The 20000-nt window shown below is 40.0% G+C and overlaps 1 protein-coding gene across 2 annotated transcripts in view; it reads right to left on the bottom strand.

Annotated features, from left to right (window-relative positions):
• LOC145256419 (5-hydroxytryptamine receptor 2B-like) overlaps positions 1-20000 on the bottom strand; it is a 113822-nt gene that overhangs the window by 21729 nt on the left and 72093 nt on the right. The window contains exon 1 of one of the 2 annotated variants that reach the window (XM_080115298.1): positions 15338-15459. The exons of the other annotated variant lie outside the window; for it this stretch is intronic. The gene's annotated coding sequence lies outside the window, so the exon portion shown is untranslated. Of the gene's footprint in view, positions 1-15337; positions 15460-20000 lie in introns of those variants that run through there. 2 annotated transcript variants of the gene reach the window in all.

The following is a 20000-nucleotide window of genomic DNA, read 5'->3' as shown; positions in this document are numbered from 1 at the left end:
CAAGTTGAGAAGTCCAAAATTATTCAAAGGCTCCATAATAAGATTTCCACCTTAGAAATTGCCAAAGAATTACACCGTGATCATCGTACAATAAAAAAAGATTGTACTACCCCTTCACTTTGCAACGGTCGTTCTGACAAAGGGAAAATTCATAAGAAATCACATCTGTCACGTCGAACAATGAGCAAGATCAAGAGAGAAGTTCGCCGTAACCCACTTAAAACGAGTAAACAAGTTTTTGAAAAAGCTGGCGTTCCTGATGTGCCCAAATCAACTCGTTGCCGTATCCTGAGGACGATTGCAAAATTTGGAAAACCAGAGGTCCGCCCTCAATTGAAGGGTATCCACAAGAAAAAGCGGATGGAGTGAGCAAGAGATCACATGAAGGTGAATTTTCAAACTATTTTGTTTACCGATGAATGTTGAACGGCCCTTGATGGTCCTGATGGGTGGAGGGGAGGATAGTGCTATAATGAAGGTCTACGTCCCCAAAGGATCAGGCGTCGACGAGGAGGTGGTGGTGTGATGTTCTGGGTTGCAATCATTAGCAATGAGCTGGTGGGACCATTCAGAGTCGTAGATGGAGTGAAAATTACCGCCAAACACTACATTGACTTCATTAAGGAACACTTGGAATCCTGACACAAAAAGAAGAATTTGGCATTTCGGAAAAAGATAATATTCATGCATGATAATGCACTGTCTCATTCTGCAAGAATAACCACTGAATATTTGGAGAGAGTTTTTTGGCAGACATGGGAAAATAATGTAATGGCAAGCCCGTTCTCCAGATTTAAATCCCATCGAAAATCTGTGGAGCATCTTGAAACAAAATATTTACTCCGGAGGGAGGCAGTACAACTCGAAGGATGACCTCTGGAATGCTATTCTGACTACTGCCAAAGACATTTCATCAGATGAAATCGAAAGTTTGACATCTTCAATAAACCAAAGGCTTTTTCTCTTGTCAATAAAAATGGCAAGTATATAAGATATTGATTGTACTATGAAACCATATTGAAGTTGTTTGTTCTTTATTATTGTTGTTCTCAATTTACAAATTTCTAGAATAATCAATGTTCTGATGATATTTTAGCACTTCACCATATTTTAGCATTAGTTTGTATATAAAGTTGGCATGCTGAAAAAAATATGCAAATCACCAAAATGGCTGCCAATTGTTTATTACTGTGCAGATTAGCTTAAAATTTTAGATCAGTGCGTGTGTTTGTGTTGTCATATAGCGTGCTAAATTTCACAAATCTTCATTGAAAACTATCGGAATTAGAACAAAAATATCGATGTGCATATAATTCTGGCACGGGGTGTATTTAATGAGATTACGTATATATATATATATATATACACACACACACACACACACACACACACACACACACACACATATATATATATATATATATATATATATATATATATATATATATATAAAAGAAATGAACTGCGGCGCTAATCCTAAATCGGGTTTAACCGGCTTCCTCCAAAGGAGGAAGTTTCATAGGAGTAAGAAATTCACTAGCGGTCTCCAATCATATGTATATCCCTGTCAGAGGAGATGAAGACGTTAAGTTTTTGCAACTCTAGCAGAGAGATGTCGACGTCTTCCTACATATAGCGTCTGGAATTCCCAAATTGGTCATCCATCTGATACTGACTAGAATCAACGTTGCTTTACTTTGGTGATCTAACGAGAACTGAGAGTGGACGTGGGAGGAGGCGACGGGGATGGGGGACAAATAAGAAAGAGAAAAAAATCTTTTAAAATCACCACAAAAATTATTTATGGTTTTCCCTTTTTTAGTTTCTTTCTTTTTTTACTTTCTTCCCTTTTTTCTTTCTTCCTTGTTTCTTTTTCTTTTCTCTCCTAGGTTTTAATCTCTTTACAATTGTATGTAGGAATGGTAGTGTGGAGCGTGGATGAGCAAGAGGGCAGCAGAAGTGATACTTTTTCTGAAGACAGCAAATTCGAATTAAATTAAACGCATTTCAAACTCATTCTTGGCCTTTGGTCAAGATCAAAGTGCGCCGGGACGGGAGATTCTGAATAACTCGGAATTCTCCCTGACTTGGCGACTGGTCCGAAATGCGCTGCCCCTCTTCGACGTACTTTTCCGGTATAAAGAACATACCAGCCGCTTCTGTCCGTGCTGTGACAAACGCGAGCCCGAAACAATCGAGCACGCGTTTTTTAGTTGCAGCCGGATACAGCCCCTATTAAGGTACGTCGAGGGGGTAACAGCTCGCATCGATGCCGAGTGTCTGCTCGATCTCGACGTAGGAACTTTTGTGTACAACATGGAGCCGCCGTTCCCCAGGGAGGAAAGTTTGGTTTTCCTGGCGATCCTAGCAGTAGCGCGTATGACCATTTGGATCACGCGCCTCAAGTTGGTCCACGAAGGGACATCTGTTCCTGATCGGGATCTGATCATTTACTTTAAACATTTGCTTAAAGTAAAGATCAGATGCGATTGGAAGAGGTTGCCTAGAGTGGAATTTGACAAGAGGTGGGTGCACAGCACTAGTTTGTGCATCCGTCGAGGAGCCAAGTTTCAATACGTGTTCCCTCCTTAGGCATGGCATGGGCGGTGCTGGGTCCTACGGAACCCATCCCGCCTAGGTTAGCATTATAAGTTCAGTAAAGTAACTCTTGACTGGTGGTACAAATGAGATCCTGTTCCTGATTTTATTTTTTGGTATTAGAGAACCTCTGAGTCTGCCCAACCCCCCTGCTCCTCATCTTTATTTTCTGATGCCCCCGGTCATCCCCCTACTCAGAGGTCACCTTCCTACCCCCTCCATCCGTTGCTTTATTTTCTCCCACCTCCATTAAGGCGACTTCCCCAAACCCCATTAGGGATGCTCTGCTTGTTTTCGGTTCCCCGGAAAACAGTGGGGGATCTAGCCACATAGAATAGTACAGGGGGGTCTTACTAACAACACATTAGTAGTTTTTTCCTTTTTTTTTTTTGAAATGAACATTTTCATTAGTTTTTTCCCACTCCACGAACATTTTATGCCAATTAATTCAAGAACTCTTTCTAATGAAATCGAACTTTATTTTCTTACACATACACACACACACACACACAAAAAAAAAAAAAAAAAAAAAAATGCACACACAACATACAGAAATGAATATACAAATTGTACATAGTTAAATTTTACATTGAACGCTGGGGTTATTAGTTAGATTAGGATCCACAGAGTGATTGAGGTATTTTGGTAAATGTTGCCAGTCAAGAGTAAGACTTCAAAGTCTCATCTGTTACGTAGTCAAAAAGACCCTGTACCCTCCCCCTCCCAATCTCTTGTAGGGCCTTGTGCCTAATTTTGTTGAATTGAATTTTTTGTACGTTTTTTATGTTCAATTTTTTCTTTCTCAATAAAATATATAAACAAGATCAAAGTGTAGTATCTGTTCTTCAGATACTGCACTTAAGATAATTTGTACCAGTCAATGGAGGGGAAACTCTCTATACTGGGACAATTATTATTTTTGGTAACCAGAGTGCCCCCTTTTTGCCTACTTTTAGGGGAGCTGGTTTTTACCTCACATTAAAAACGGCCTTGTGCCTAATTTGCTCAGTGGGGGAGCAAATAAATACCATCTGTTCTCTGATACATACACAGCGATAGGCAGTGTTGTTCTGGCGACACATTCTCGTGGCCGGCGAGCTTGTTGGGTAGCGTTCTGTCCGCACCCCCACTTTGTCTGTCTTTCTCTGCTCTCCCCCCTCCCCCACGGAGGCGGATCCGAGCTGATAATTTACGACCTTCCCGCGAGGGAGGGTCGGAAACACTTTCTCTCTTCCCTCCACTAACTTCCCACTCCCTCTCTCAGTTCTATCTCCCCTCTTGCCGCCTTTGGCGCCACTTCTTTTTGGCGCCAAAGTCGGCTCCCAATTTGGACGTCGACTCCACGTCACTCATTTTGGTGAATTTATACAGGGAAGAGAGAGCTTTTATTCAAAAATGGACACCCCCAGCCCGGGGACCACCAATACAGATACCCCCAGCCAGGAGGCTACCACAAGAAAAACTGCTCCCCAAGAGGACGGCTCCCCAACAGGGGAAGCAAAAAGCAACGGGGCATACCGCCCGGACACTAAACCAAAGGACGCCCCTCAGAAGGGAGAAAACTCACCAGCAGCTCCCCAAGAGGGCGACTCCCCAAAAAGGGGAGAAAAAACAATGTTGGACGGGGCATCCCGTTCCGGCAACAAAAATCAAGAGGCAGTAGCCCCAAAGGACGATAAGGGAGACAGTGCTCCCCAAGAGGGCGACTCCCCACAAAGGGGAGAAAAAACAATGTTGGACAGGGCATCCCGCTCTGACTACAAAAATCAAGAGGCAGTAGCCCCAAAGGACGATAAGAGAGACAGTGCTCCCCAGGAGGGCTACTGCCCCAAAAGGGGAGCAAATCAAGAAAACGAGGGGGCATACAGCCTAGACCTCCCCAAAACAAAAGGGGCAAAAGCTCCCAAGGACAATAAAGAGGACAACGCTCCCCAGGAGGCCGACTCCCCAAAAAGGGAAGTATTTCCTGGAAGAAGTATAGAGCAGGGAGAGTCGGTCCCAAAGGAAAGCGGAAAGGGAAATGCGCCTCAAAATAGCAACCCTTCCGCCAAGGAACAGCAAAAACAGTCCAACCTCACCAAAGATCCAACACCAACAAGAGGGTCGGCATGGGGGAAGACTGTAGAGAAGCAACTGTCCCCTCAAGAGTATAGAGACTTGTACTTGACCAAGTACAGACAATACATAAAGGGGGCAGAAATTAAACCAGTGCCAGGCGCTTGGGAGGCAATCGAAGACAGAGTGCTCTCCCTCATCATCTCGGATATGCCGGAAAACCGCCTCCTAGGGATGAAAAAGGAAGACATGGCAGGGCTCCTACACAAGCTAAACATCCCGGTATTATACCTGTACCAGAGGAGCTACGCCATGTGGGACATCCTCCTACCCACCAAGGAAGATGCGGAGAGACTCTCCCTACAGGAAATTAAGTATGGGAGAACAAAACTAAAGCCCGAATACCAGGGCAGGACAAGGACCCGGGTGCAGGTATTCAATGTACCTATGCAAATATCAGCAGAAATCCTGGGATCCTTCTTCACACAGTTCGGCGAGGTGGAAAAAATAACCCCAGTGCGGTCGAAAACCGGCATGCACTTGGGCAGCTACACTGTGGCCATGAGGCTAAAGAAAGAAGGCTTCCAGGCGATACCAGCACAGCTGACATTTAAGGAGGCAACTATGACAGTAGTAGTGGAGGGGCGTCGTCCGCACTGCTGGTTTTGCCAAAAACAGGGTCACATGGCCAAGAGCTGCCCTCAAAGGTCAAATCCTACTCAAGTGACACTAAAGGCGGTCCCAACCTCTGAGACAGCACCAGTGTCCAAACAGGCTGTCACAACTCCTGCAACCAGAGCACCAACCCCAGCACCGAGGAAACCCAAAACTGTGCAGGAGCCCAAAGGGGAGGAATGGATCACGGTAATGAGGCGGAAACGGAAGCCCACAATCCCATCTGCCACAGTCCCACAACCAACCCAACAACCGAGGCAGCAACAACAACAGCAGCCTCCACAACAGCCGCAGCAACAGCCATGGCAGCAGACACAGCAGCAGCAGCCAAACCAGCTGTTGAACCAGCCGCAGCAACAACATCAGCTGCCGCGGCCAATTCCACAACCAATGCCACGAAAACAGCAGCAACAACAAAAACAGCAGCAGCAGCAACAGCCAGAACAGCAGCAACAAAAACGGCTGCAGCAACCAGAAAAGCAACAGCATCAACCGGAGAAACAACAATTAGAGGAGCAGCAACAACCAACGGTCCCCACACCAATTGAGACGGGGATCAAGCGAAGAAAACACTGCTCCTCTGAGGATGAATCTGCTAGTGAGAGGGAGAGGAACTCAACCTCACCACTCCCCGGTTCATTCAAAAGAATAAAAAAGAAAAGGAAAGGGGAAGAAAAGGCAGCCCCCACTCCCTGTGAGCATACACCACCTCTAACAACAACACAACCCACTTCCACCCCCATACCACATACTGCACCAACACTAGACACCGCACTAACACCAACACCAACATCAGACACCGCACCAACACCAACACCAACATCAGACACCGCACCAACACCAGACACTGCACCAACACCAGACACTGCACCAACACCAGACACTGCACCAACACCAACACCAGACACCGCACCAACACCAACACCAGACATCACACCAACACCAGACACCGCACCAACACCAACACCAGACACCACACAGACACTCGTCCCCACACCAATGCAAATTGAGCCGCCATCCCAGAAAGAAAAGAATGAACCCGGGAGGGGGAGAGACCCTTCAGATTCTCCCACTTACGGAATCACTCCAACAGGGACTCTCGCCCTCGAAACGAGAGAGGAACTTTGTTCTGTAGACCCCCTGTCTGTGGCAATGGGCGTACCACACCGGCAGAGAAAAAATTTAAAACCTCTGCTGGACTGCGAACAGATAGGGGGAAAAGACGTTAATGTCCCCTCTAATTTCCCGGACGCCCCACGGCTAACAACTTTCGTCAGGCTTCCTGAGGCCTGCAAAACCAACGTGTGGACAATGCTGGAAGCCGCTGAAGGGGCTGGTCCGGGAATTGAACTGATTAGGAAAAATGACCCTTCCCTTGAGGAACTCGCAAAACAATGCAAGGGAAGGGTCCCAGTGTTGGTCCATCCGTCACTCTATAGGGCCCTTAAATTGACTTACCCTTTGGATGTCGGCGGCATTGTGAGAGAAGGTCAGGACATGAAAAACCTGACCACCTTGAGCATTGCACACAACGTCGGTGTCCTTTCCCCGGCTGACTTCGGAGCTGAGTGTAACACACCTTAAGGTAGGTACCATGGCTTTGAATTTGGCTAGTCTGAATGCGAGGGGCTTGAGATCATCGGGCCGGGCGGCTCGCCTCCGGCACGACCTCTTGTCCCTGGGAGTGGATGTCGCTGCGATTCAGGAGACGCATTTCGTTTCCTCTGTGGACTGTCAGGTGCTGGCCCGAGACTTTGAGGTTTTCTCAGCATATGGCAGCCCGCGGGGGAAGGGAGTTTCCGTGCTGGTTAAACGTACCCTGTCGGCGACGGTCGACGTTGTCCATAGAGATGCAGTGGGTAGGCTGGTTGTGGCCGATGTTGCCGTAAAAGATTCTGTGTTTCGGGTGATTGCGGTTCATGCGCCCAGCACCGCTCGTGAGAGGGTCTCATTCTTCAGTCAGGTTGACGCGTTTGTAGATTGTCGGAAGCGGGTAGTGCTAATGGGGGATTGGAATTCCATCTTAGACCCCGACATAGATAAGGTAGGAGGCGGAGCTAGAGGATCGGAGAGGTGCGAGTCCAGCCTGGCTGATCTGATGGCTAGATGCGGTCTAGTCGACAGGTTTCGGGTCGAGCATCCAGGGCGGGAGATGTGGACGTGGACCAATAGTGTTTCCTCCTATCCAAATACTTATTTGGACAGGATGTTAGTTAGGAGAGGCGAAGTAGACTTCTTATCTTGTCCCACGTTCACTTGGCTAGGCCAGACGGACCATAAATTAGTTATGGCCCGGCTGAAGCTAGGAAATAGGCCTAAGTTAGCGGGGTACTGGAAGTTAAACACCTCCCTTCTGGAGATACAAGACTTCCAAGATCAGTTAAGAGAATTGATTAAGAAGGCACTAGTGGGGGCGGTTACCGGGAGTAAGTGGTGGTTAGGTCTCAAAGCCAAGATCAGAAGCTTCTCCGTCAAGTATGCCCAGCGCCTCGCACTAGATAAGGCCAAGACGAAGAAGAAGCTAGAGCAGAAACTAGCCCAGGCTACGGGGGAGGGTGATAGGGTTAGTCAGGAACTAGCTAAGCAGGACCTTCTACGCGAGACTAGCGAGCGTTACGAAGGCCAAGTAGTTAGAGCTAGGCTTAGAAAGATAGGCAACGAAGCAGTCAATTCTGATGCAGACGTGCGCCGTGAGGTTTCTAGGCGTGGCTCGGACAAATACATTGCAAAAATCAAACATCCGAATGGACGCACCCTGGAATCGACTCGGGAGATCTGCGAGGGGTTTCGAGAACATTTCGAGGAGCGTTTTACGCAGCAGCCCGATCTTCCGGTCCTTGAGTTTAGCGACTATTTGGCCGACTCTCCCCGCCTCGAGGTGGCTAGAGCGGCTAGTTGCGAGGGCCGGGTGACGGAGCGGGAGGTCTTTACTGCGCTGAAGCAGGTCAGCTGTGACAGATCGCCAGGACTTGATGGTCTGCCATACGAACTGTACTTGAGGCTGTCGCCCATGTTTCTGCCTCTTCTGACGGATATGTTCAACCATTGGTTTGCTCAGGGATCCATCCCAGGGCAGGTGACCAAGGGAGTGATCACATTGCTGAAGAAAGGTGACGGGCATGGAGGGGAAGAGTTAGACGACTACAGGCCCATAACTCTGCTAAACACAGAGTTGAAGATTTTGGCCAAGGTCCTGTCGAATCGGCTGCAGGTTGTTATCGACGAGTTGGTTGAACCGGAACAGAACTACGCTGTGAAGGGGAGATCGATTCAGAACAACTTGCACCTGATCCGCATGATCCTAGAGGGGGGAATAGATGACGACACGGAAGCCGCGCTGATAAACTTAGATCAGTCCAAGGCTTTCGATAGGGTCGACCATCGTTTCCTGGCATCTGTCTTAGAGGCCGCCGGTTTTAAACCGGACTTTTGCAAGTGGATCTCCATAATGTATCGACAGCCCATGGCTGTCGTGCAAGTGAACGGAAAGCGCTCGAAACCCTTTGTTATCTCTCGGTCGGTTCGTCAGGGTTGTCCGCTGTCGCCCCTGCTTTATGTCCTGGCTTTGGAGCCTCTTCTCCGCAAGCTGAGACATGGGGAGGCAAATTCGGCCCTGCGCGGAATGGCTCTGCCTGGCGGCACAGCTGCCAAGGTATCCGCGTTCGCCAGTGATGTCACGATCTTCGTGTCGGGCTTCAGAGACATTGAGGTCGTGTCGGAGGCACTCACACAGTACGAAAGAATTACAGGGGCCAAGATAAACCGCAACAAGTCGGTAGGACTGCGGTTGGGCGCATGGAGTGGCAACGCAAACCTCCCTGCGCCCTTCAGCTGGACAGATGGCCCGGTCCGGATCCTCGGCGTGTGGTTCGGACCGGGTCTCCAGCTTGACAAGAATTGGTTGGAGGTACGGTCAAAGGTGGAGGCTGCAGTCAATTCGTGGCTTCCTAGGAAACTTTCCTTAAAGGGTAGAGCTGAGGCGTGCGCCACTTACGCCTTTCCTCTCATCCTTTACCGACTGGCCGTACTTCCCCTGCCTGCACAACACCTAAAAGCTCTTGTCGAACTCTTGTCCTCGCTCCTTTGGGACAGAGGAAGACACTGGGTGAGCAGACAGGTCTGTATTCAACGTCCGTGTGAGGGAGGCTTGGGAATGCCGGACTTGAAGTGTCATCGAGATGCTGAGAGGCTGGCCTTCCTGAGCCACTATATGCAGGAGGACCAACCGTGGCACCCCGTGGTTACTGCCGCCTTCCCCGACCTCGTTCTCGACCCTTCCATCGAGAGCCGTCGCAGGCCGCGGGGAGAATCTGCCTACATGAAAGAGTGCCGAGCCGCGCTAAAACGACTACCAAGGTCCAGTGACCTTGTGACTGCTACCCGTAGGGAACTCCACAGGGATCTAGTGAAGGGGGCCGCTGACGACCCGCTATGCGCGCGTTTGGGGTGGCAGCAGAGTGAGATCCGCTCCGCGTGGAGCTGGGCGCCAGGTTCGAGTCATCTGAACAATTCGGAGTTCTCTCTGACCTGGCGATTGGCCCGAAATGCACTTCCACTCAACAACATACAATGCAGTTCTGGGTTTCTGGAGTCGCCTGATTGTCCCCGTTGTGGGACAACGGCTGTGGAAACTACGGATCACGCTTTCTTCGATTGCCGCGAACTCCGCCAGTACTGGTCGTATGTCAGTGGGGTGACGGCTCGCATCGATCCTGAGCATCCTCGCCCAATTACTGTATCCAATGTTGTGGACAATGTGAGGCCGCCGTGGGACCGGGAAAGACAAATGGTCTACGTTACGATTCTGGCCGTGGCGAGAATGGTGATTTGGACGTCGCGTCTGCAAGGTTGCCGGGGGGTGTTGTCTTTTTCTGATCAAGATCTGATCGCGTTCTTTAAACACCAACTACGGGTGAAGATCAGATGTGATAGAAGAAGGCTGCATCGCGCGGCATTTGACAGAAGATGGATACATGTGGCAAGTCTGTGTGTACGAAGAGGAGCCAAATTTGAATACGTGTTCCCCGCCTAGGTGTGGAACGCGCAGTTCTGTAAAGTTAAATTAAACAAGTAGTCTCTCAGCTAGCTGAGTGTGTGTTCCATCCCTCCCCGATTAGGAAGCCTCTAAGATCCCCATACCCTCTTACCTGCAATTTTTGTTTTCACCCCTTCCTCTAAATTTTACCCATCTTGGAGAAAAAGAAATACAAACTAACCTCCATCCTTACCCACAAAATTTTCTTTTCTCCATTCACCCCCATCTAGAGGGCATCCCCACCTAGAGACTGACCCGCAGAAGCGAGGGCCCTTTTACAAACCTAGTGGAACGGGCAGTCTATCAACTAGACGGGGTTGGGAGGGTCCTACTAATCACCTTTTGTTTTTTCTTCCCCCTCCCTCGACACAAATGAATTATTGTTACCATTTTATTGTTATCTTTTTTGTTTTTACACGTCAATAAAAAAAAAAAAATAAATAAATAAATAAAATAAAAAAATAAAAATGTTTTAAAAATTGGGAGTTACTAGGACGTCCCCCAATATGAAAGGGTGAATGCGGTATTATGGTGAAAGAAGATACTAGCTGGGAGAAACTCTTGACTTTGTTTAGTTCTGGAGTGACAAGGATGACCAACGCCCCCCAAAATCCCCCCTTTTGAGTTGGCCATGTGCCTAAGTTTTTTGTTCATCGTTGATTTTCTTTCTGTATTTTTTTTGAACATGAATAAAAGATTTAATATCTCAAAGTGTAGTATCTGTTCTGACAGATACTGCAAGCTATGACTAGCTAGGACTAGCTATGACTAGCAAAGACCAGATGTGGGGGCAACCCCACATGCTTGACCTTTAACCAGCTCCCATTTCCCACCTCTCGGGAGCTGGTCCCCTTTTTCCCTTTCCCCTCCCTTCACTCCTCACATTAAAAATCGGCCTTGTGCCTAATTTGCTCGGTGGGGGAGCAAATAAATACCATCTGTTCCGGCAGATGCTGCACTTAAGATAATTTGTACCAGTCAATGGAGGGGAAACCCTCTATACTGGGACAATTATTATTTTTGGTAACCAGAGTGCCCCCTTTTTGCCTACTTTTAGGGGAGCTGGTTTTTACCTCACATTAAAAACGGCCTTGTGCCTAATTTGCTCAGTGGGGGAGCAAATAAATACCATCTGTTCTGCAGATGCCAGTCAGTGGAGGGGAAGCCCTCTATACTGGGACAATTATTATTTTTGGTAACCAGAGTGCCCCCTTTTTGCCTACTTTTAGGGGAGCTAGTTTTTACCCCACATTAAAAACGGCCTTGTGCCTAATTTGCTTTGGTGGGGAAGCAAATAAATACATCAAAGTGTAGTATCTGTTCTTCAGATGCTGCACTTCAATTTATTGTTCTCTGTCAGTGGAGGAGAAATCCTTCACGACTGAGACAATTTTTATTTTTGTTCCTTTTCTCCACGTTAAAAAACGACCCTGGTGTCTAACTCTGTCCCGTGGGGAGGCATTGTAAATAGGAACTCTAAACCCCTTTTCGCATAGATATTAAAAAAAAAATCGTCAACTTCATATTCCTCTACCAATTGACCCTATACACACTAAGATTTAGGGAAACTATTACACACGCATACATATAACTTTCTTTGCAGTCTTTCATTTTCTCTATCCCGTTTTAACCCCCATCCTCTCCTCTTTATTCCTAAATCTCAACACAGCTTCTAATCCACTTGCCTATTTAGTTTTCCTTGCATAAAATCCAATCTTATTGCTTATTCCTATTTTTAGCAACATTTGACGGAATCTCCTGATATTAATTCCCTATGACGTGGAAGATTTGATATTTTCATAGTAAATTTTGCTTTCGTATAAGCTGTATGGCGTGAAAAAGCCTTTAGTTACTAGTAACTAGCTGACCAAAATATGTTCATGACTGTGTAGCAACATATTACTGCTTATGTAAAAACAAATAGAAACTTTATTAAAGTATGATTGCATTTGTGTAAACAATCAATTCTCATTTTTATAATTTCATATATGTCTGTGTGTGTGTGAGAGAGAGAGAGAGAGAGAGAGAGAGAGAGATGCGTTTTAATTTATGGCGTTGTGTACCATGGAGGATACGTTTTAAGATTGCATTGCTTTTCCTAAATGTTCTTTTTTATTCTTGTTATAAAAGTATTAAAAAATATTTATATAATTTCATTTAAATTCATGAAAAATTTGGGGCATAGCTCAATAATACACATGATCAAAGCTCAACATATTTTATAATTATGGACATGTAACGAATTTGTTTTTATTTTTTACCCAAACAATTTTTCTATTCACATACAAACAAAACATACATTCTTTTAACAACATGCAAACGCAAATACAAAAACGTTCATGAACCAATATTTAAAACGCCAAGTTTTACAATAAAACAAACAAATCTAAATTGTTCCTGTCAAGCCAGCTAACTTCTTTTCTATCTATCACTACATGTAATGATATTTCATTTCATTTGTGTGAATATTGGATTATTTCTGTTTAGTGTTTTATTACTCTTAACTCTTAGTAAACGGATATAAAGAAACAACGAGAGTTGAAAAGCAAGAGTATTAGGCATCATATGAAATTATTAAGGAGGTGAGAATGATAGATCCTGAATGATAGGTCACGTGATGCATGCGTTGCAAATTGCAGCGAAGTAGAACTATCGAACCAGAACAGTGCAAACATAACTCAACCACATAACTGAAGATTTTAGAATGCATTGTGTTATAAAAAGAATTGTAAAAAAACACGAAACAAATATATATATATATAGATATATATATATATATAAACACATAAATTTGTATGTATATCTACATACACATTATATAAATACATATGTATATATACACACATTATATAAATGCTTATGTAGATAGATATATTTACACACATTTATATATATATATATATATACACATACACGCGTTATATATATAAATATACACACATATATATATAATATTATATAGACATATTTTATATATATATACATATATACACGCATATATACGTCATATATGCAAAATTATATATGCCTCTATATACACATACACATATATACACACATTGTATATATACGCATATGCGTACATTATATATATATATATATATATATATGTATACATGCACACATTATATATACATATATGCACACTATATATATACATATACACATACTATATATATACATATACACATACTATATATATACATATACACATACTATATATATACGCATACACATACTATATATATACACACTATATATGTACATATACACATACTATATATATACACACTATATATGTACATATACATATACTATATATATACGTATACACATACTATATATATACACACTATATATGTACATATACACACACTATATATATGTACATATACACACACTATATATATACATATACACAAACTATATATATATACATATACACAAACTATATATATATACATATACACAAACTATATATATATACATATACACAAACTATATATATATACATATACACAAACTATATATATACATATACACAAACTATATATATACATATACACAAACTATATATATACATATACACAAACTATATATATACATATACACAAACTATATATAGAGAAAATAAAAAGGAACAAACCGTATTATGTGTTCATAAACGTTTCGTCTTTATTTCGAGACTTGCTCTCTTCTAAAATAAAGACGAAACGTTGATGAACACATAATACGGTTTGTTCCTTTTTATTTTCTCTTTTTTGTCGGAATACTATTTCCATTATTTTCATCACAAACTATATATATATATATATATATATATATATATATTTATATATATATATACATATACACAAACTATATATATACATATACGCAAACTATATATATACATATACACAAACAATATATATATACATATACACAAACTATATATATATACACATATGCACAAACTATATATATATACATATATACAAACTATATATATATACATATATACAAACTATCTATATACATATACACAAACTATATATATATATACATATACACATACTATATATATATATATACATATACACATACTATATATATACATATACACATACTATATATATACATATATACAAACTATATATATACACAAACTATATATACACATATACACAAATTATATATACATATACGCACATTAAATATACACATACACACATTGAATATACACATACATTATATATATACACGCACATGATATCTATATATATACATATACACAATATATGTACACATTATATATATACATACACCCACAAAATATGTATATACATATACACACAATATATATACGCATACGCACAATATATATATATGTATATACATACTATATATATGCATATATACACTACATATATGCATATACACACTACATATACACATATACACACACTACATATACATATACACACAACATATACATATACACACACTACATATACATATATACACACACTACATATACATATATACACATTATATATACATATTATATATACATATACAAACACTATATATATACATATACACATTATATATACACGCACATGATATCTGTATATATACATATACACAATATATATATATATATATACAAACACATTATATATACATATACACACAAAATATGCATATACATATACACACAATATATATATATAAACATTATATATACGTATACACACAATATATATATATATATATATACAATATATATATATATATACATTATATATACACAATATACATAAACATTATATATACACATATACATACACTATATATACACACATATATAAACACACTAAATATATACACATGTACACACACTATATATACACATACACACACACATATATATATATATATATATATATATATATATATATGTACATATATACACATTAAAATTGTACTTACATATCATTTTCAAAATTGAATCATTTTTCAGATTGATGCAGGCGATGGTGAACTGCATCTACATCTTCATGTCTATATTTCGACTATATATCGAGTTTCGTTTATCGATTCAATTTTAGTCGGTGATAGATACAAGATGATGGGCACACCTTTTTCTGACTAACAGTCCAATCAATTAGTTTGTTCTTGAGGGACTGGGGATGAAGGGGTGGAGCAAAGGGACGGTAATCCGGAGATGACATCGCTCAGGTGAGCAGCAGCCCCTATTTCTATGACTCATCACAGGTAGGTTGAAACGAGGACTTGAAACATGGGAAGAAATGATCAATTAGTAGTCTTTTTTAGTTGTATTTTACCTGTAATGTATTGCACAGGTGAGTCATAACTCCACCGGATGCTGTTATGCAAATATAGGAAAGAAAGAAGCATCCAATAAAAATATAAAGACCACCGCACACACGTACACACGCTCATAAGATCGGCAAGGCCGGATTTTAAAATTCTATATCGTACTTGTTGTATTCACGCACGCACTAATCAATGTTGGCTTAATATTAAGTGTGTTTGTGGCGGTTTCGAATATCGCTAGGTTTAGCCACATTAGGAAGTTGTAGAGATGGTAAAATACGTACCTGTAAATGACCAACTTTATGCAGAGATAATATGGTTATAAGTATATGTTTAAATATTTCTACATACACGATTTATTCCTAAACCAAGCAACTGATTATTATTTATTATAGAATACAACTACTAGTTCTAAGTTGTCGTAATGCGAGATTATTTTTGTTTTATGCAAACCAGGTTAGAAAAGGATGATATTCTTTCAGACTGACAAAATTGAATAACAATATATACTAGAAATTTCATTAATAAATAGTCAGTTTTTAGTTTCTCTTGAGTTTTTTAAAGCATTCTTAGAGACATACTATAAGAACATGCATTCATTTAAAATGCAAATATTTAAGACTAGCAAGGCCACCCGGCGTTGCTCGGGACTGTATAAGAAATTTTTTGAACATACCTGTTGTTCTTAGGATAGGGGAATTTTTTTATGTCTATGTATCATTTGCAATCTTGAACAAAAGAATATTTTACCTATCCTAGGACGGGTATTATATGTATGAGATAATTTTACGTTCCCTAGAACAGGAAATTTACAGCACATATCTGGAAAAAAATTTCCTTGCCTAGGGCGGGTAATGTGCAATACATATTTAAAATAATTTACATAATTTTCTGTTGTGCAAACTTTTCTGTATATCACAGGTAAGAGTTTTTGTTTTTACATCAGAGTGCTATAGTGAAGAAGAACCTTATTTCTCATTTAAAAGTCATACTACCTGAATATATTACATGATTTTTGGTGTTAATAAATTTTATGCACGTCACAGGTAGGATTTTTCTTCTTTTTTTTCATATGCGTACTATACTGCACAAGTACCTTATTTCTTGGGCAGGATAATGTACAAGTACGTAATTTCTAAAATATAGATGAAACTACCCGATAATTTTACATAATTGTCTGTTATGCTAACTTTTCCGTGTGTCACAGGTAAGAGTTTGTTTGTATTTACATCAGAGTGCTATAGTAAAGAAGTACCTTATTTCTTATATAAATGTCATACTACTCGAATATATTACATGATTTTCGGTTTTGATTACTTTTATGTACGTCGCAAGTAAAATTTCCTTTGTTTTTCACATGGGTACTATACTGTACAAGTACCTTATTTCTTGGGTAGGATACTGCACAAGTACCTTTTTCTAATTTATAAATGAAAGAACTCAATACTTTTATGGAATTTTCTGTTGTAATAAATGTTTTGTACATCAGGGGGTAAGAATTTGTTTTTTATCTGGGTGCTATAGTGAAGAAGCACATTATTTTTTAGATGTAAATTATACTACTCGAATATTTAACGGGATTTGCAGTTTTAACAACTTATGTGCGTCACATGTAATATATTCTTTGTTTTTTTCATGTGAGTACTATACTGCACAAGTACCTTATTTCTTGGGTAGGATAATGTGCAAGTATCTTATTTCTAATATAAAGATGAAACTACTCGATGATTTTACATAAGTTTTTTCATATAAGTACTATTCTGTCAAATTCATTATTACTTGGATAGAATTCCTTGTACACATAAATACATTAACAAAGTAAGTGAACATCGTATGTGATTTTTGGAATATGACATCTATAGACATATACAAACATATACATTACATATAATTCATAATGATCAGTTAATTAGTTTGGAGTTGGTCCAAGACACAAAAAGATATAATCAGATACACATAATTAAAATTAATAATGGTCGGTTAATTAGTTTAGGAGTGAATCCAATAATAGAAATACATAATCATTTACACATCCTTAAAATTAATAATGATCTGTTCATTAGTTTAGGAGTGAATCTAATACATACAAATATACAGACATATATACATAAATAAAATTAATAATGATCGGTTAATTAGTTTAGGATTGAATCCAATGCACAGAAATATATTATCATATACACATCATTAAAATTAATAATGATCGGTTAATTAATTTAGAAGCGAATCAAATACATATAAATATACAAACATATATACATAATTAAAATTCATAATGGTCGGTTAAATAGTTTAGGAATGAAGTCAATACAAAATTTCATTACTGGATCTATTTACGTGATTATTGGAATGTAACAAATAATCCGATATATAACATATTCTATATATTTGGAATATGACATTTTCGTTATGTACAGCAAAAACATTTTTCCGTATTTTTTTTTTATATAAAAGTGTTCTTTTATAATTATTATGTAACATTTAAAAGTTCAGAATATCGAAATGTAAAAAAAAAAAAAAAAAAATGGTGAAGCTCGAACCCGCAACACTGGTGATAGTAATCGATGATGCTAAGCACTGCACCAAACAGACAACTGCTTTTATACACTTGTAAATTTACTAAATAAATAAATCTGTTACAGATCATGCGCATGCGCAAATGGCGCTATTGTCGCTATGCTCGTTGTCATTTCTTTCAAGTTTGAACCCCGTTTTTGAATCCCTTAGCAATTGTTTTAATCAAACACCCCTAATAAAATTCTGCACCCTATATGCAATCTTTTGAGTTATTGCACATTGTTTGTCGATCATCCGTCTAGGAGGAGATACAAATCGAAAAACGGAGATAGACACCCCCAACACACACAGACATAGTGAAATTTATATATTAGATTTGCATTGGATTTGAATAAGACACAAATGAAACAAGATACATTTAATCATTTTCTAGAATCAAAATCATATGATAGATTTTGATGCATAATTAGAATAACGATTCTATCGTATAAGCTTTAGTAGCATTATATTTTGACTTCCATTTTTGAATTGGTGCAAAATCGTTTGGCCGAAGAAACTTTGTTTCGTCCTGTGAGGTAGATTAATCTCTATCTCTCTCTAATATATATATATATATATATATATATATATATATATATATATATATATATATATATATATATATATATAAATTAGATTTTTTTAACGTGAGATGATATAATTATTTTCATACTCAAGCAAGACCGGAACTTATACTAACTTCCAATCTGCGGCTTTCATGGTTTGTGCGATTTGCGGCGTTATTTGATTGTGAAAACAAGTCGAGCGTGTGGGGTCCCCCTCCACAAGTGAAAAATTTACTTACATCATAACTAATGTTTATGCAAAATTTCGAAATAATTCAAAAAGTGGTTATTGGGAAAAGTGCGAACAAACAAACGGACAAACAATTTGGGGGCAATTTTACCCCTATAATGCCCTCAAGGATACAACCAAAGTAATCCTGGAAAAATCCGTTCAGGCAAAATTTACTGTTACCATGATTAATGTTTGTGCATTTTTTTTATCCAAAGCGTGGTTAATGAGAAAAGTGAAAACGGACGAACGGGAGTGAATTACTAGGTCGAATCCCTCCTTTTTTTAGGGACGAATTTATATATGTGAGAACGGGAGGGTGTAGATCAACTAGCACAATGTTTACAGTCAGAAACATCTCATTTCATCAAACGTCAGTTCGCTGCATGGATATTTCGGGATACTAATTAAATGCGTGCCATCTACAGCAATCGTGCCCTTACTATACAACACACATACGTTATGTGATGTGTTCACTCGGATATAATGGTGTGCATTGAGAACATGAAACCATGTGTTTCCTGTTTAGCTGCCAATTTGCTTAATGGCGTGGACAGAATAAAATTAACCGAAAATGGGAACTGAATTACGGAAACAAATCCGTTCGGTCCTTTCAACACTTATCGATTAATTTGATCATAACGACTTTACATCGTATCAAAATCACAACACTGTATGGCAGACACACGTGTGACTGTGTGTGACTGTGTGTGTAGAAGGAAATTTCATCAATCGGAATTTACTATTCAGAGTTTTCTATTCTCTTCGAATTTTCAAACAAACGCCTCATTAAAACGATTTCTTCCAAAGTCCACAGAACTTGAGTGTAGTTTTTATTTATTTGTTTTTATTTATAGCAGTTGGAATACTCATCCTAGGACGGGCTCATAAAAACGAAAACTATTTGGAAACTTTGGAAATAAGTGCTTGAGATCAAACTCATCAAATACTTCAGCACATTTGA

This window comes from Euprymna scolopes, chromosome 32, assembly GCF_053919585.1.
Source record: "Euprymna scolopes isolate OS-2025 chromosome 32, ASM5391958v1, whole genome shotgun sequence".
NCBI lineage: Eukaryota > Metazoa > Mollusca > Cephalopoda > Sepiida > Sepiolidae > Euprymna > Euprymna scolopes.
Note: the sequence above shows the minus strand (reverse complement) of the source record. Positions and strands in the feature narration are given on the sequence as shown.